This window comes from Octopus bimaculoides, chromosome 11, assembly GCF_001194135.2.
Source record: "Octopus bimaculoides isolate UCB-OBI-ISO-001 chromosome 11, ASM119413v2, whole genome shotgun sequence".
Taxonomy (NCBI): domain Eukaryota; kingdom Metazoa; phylum Mollusca; class Cephalopoda; order Octopoda; family Octopodidae; genus Octopus; species Octopus bimaculoides.
The window spans coordinates 26532776-26534836 of NC_068991.1; positions in this window are offsets into that span (position 1 = coordinate 26532776).

Sequence of the window (2061 nt, forward strand, 5' to 3'; positions counted from 1 at the left end):
TTTTAGATTAATATTTAAAATATACCTAAAGATATAGACAGCAGTGTTCCCGCTGTACTAGTAATAGCTATAATAACTATGCGCAAATGTGATAAATACAGCAAACTAGTACATTTACAGCGAAAATAGGGATGTCAAGGTCATCAACAACTTGAAATTGTATAAGTTCCCGATGAGATCACAAACAACGTGTCAAGAGCTATGCAAATCTATTACAAAGAGCTACTGAATTTCATTCTGAGTCAAAACGAAAGGTAAAATATAGTTTCTTTTCTAGTTTCAGGTGAAGAAACCAATACGAAATTGACACGAAATAAAAAAAAACAATTATAAAGAAAAAGGTTGTGAGATGTCTAAAAGTGAACTATCACAGGCTATATAGTGTTATCTTAACACCCTATCAAAAACAGTTCCTACATGTTAGACAAAGACAACTGAGAATGTCGGTACTGTCTAAGACGCCAAGAGTTTCTTGCTGAAACCAGCAGATTTTGTTTGCCTTACAATGTCAGAACCCACATTCAAGAAACTACCAATATTCAAGTAATTTCAGAATGTGTGGAAACTGTCAAGAAAACTTTAAATCTCGTTGTTTATTTTTCGTTACTTAATTTTTAGGTGAAAAGGAATATATGAGATTCCATAAATTGAAAGTAAAATCTATAGTGTGATATAACAGCATAAACGAGATTGTAGGTTCTCCGCAAACAATGTCAGAGAATGGCAAATTGCTCACACAATAATATTAAACACAAAAGATGGATGAGACATTATTGCCAAGTAAACGACTCGGAAAGGAAGTAACTTCTGGACGCAGTATCATTCACATAATACGAAATTTATTTGTAATAGAATGCTATGAATTATCTAAATATAAAGATATGTTGATAGAGCAAACCAAAATGTGTGAAATGAAAACAGAAACCTCCCTCTATAAAAAGAAGATAATTTAGGAATGAATATAATTTGATGCAAATGAAAAAGTTCATAATACACACTCACGAAACAAACATTTACTCATATACAAATTATACAGAAAATAAAAACAATAGTAAGAACTCCACGGATATTACGTTGACGACTATGATTACAACTGAAAAAAAAACAAAAATGCCAAAGTAAAGGCTGCACTTACTCAAGGGGCCTAGAACGTCTCTCGGTTGTGCAGTAAAAGCACGCAATAAAATTTACACGACTGAACAGTAATAATAACGGCCGTTCCTCAGTTACTTTCGCTTTAGGTTTATGGCGCTTTGAAAAAAAAAAGACATACGTTTACATGGATGTATTGATTGATTAAACTCTTCTGGGTCTGTAATAAAAATATTTGTTTCAATGATTTAGATTATCTGAAGGAATAGTTGTGATGGTCAGAAATGCTCATTCGAATTGCAGTTATAAAAAGTATGTTAGTAAACTATACTGGAATATTTACTGAACCACATAGCATTAGATTTTATGCTGCTTGTTTCCATATGAAACGTACATGAACGCAAATATAAAAGAATCCAATGGTGATTCTCCTTTATCTAATTCGTAAAGGATGAAAGAACTGCTCATTTTTTTATGCTCGAAAAACAGAAAAAAGAAATTACGATAGTGTGAAAAGTATTCTGATAGTATTAAAAGTATACGGAGAAAACTTTATGCTTGTCGAATTATTTTCATATCTATCAGATAAACTCGTTGTTTGCTGTTTACAATTATCCATGTCAAGTATTCATGTAATTTATATGTATCATGGGCATTATATATCTCGTTTTGTACAAAAGCTAAATGTGTTAAAGCAACATGAATATTTTATTTGGAATGCAGACGATTATCTAATTACTGAACAATAATGATAGATAATAAAGTTTGTAGCTTTATTATAAAAATAATATATGACTTTATGTCATATGAGAAAATATTGCATTACCTTGCATACGTTGCTTAATGGTTTGATATTATTTCAGGAAAGCTTCTCGTTACCATATATAAATCAGAAATTATTCTAAGAGAACGGAAAAGCGTGTTCATACCGACAAGTATTTTTCCTTTTTTTTTTTTTTTTTTTTTTTT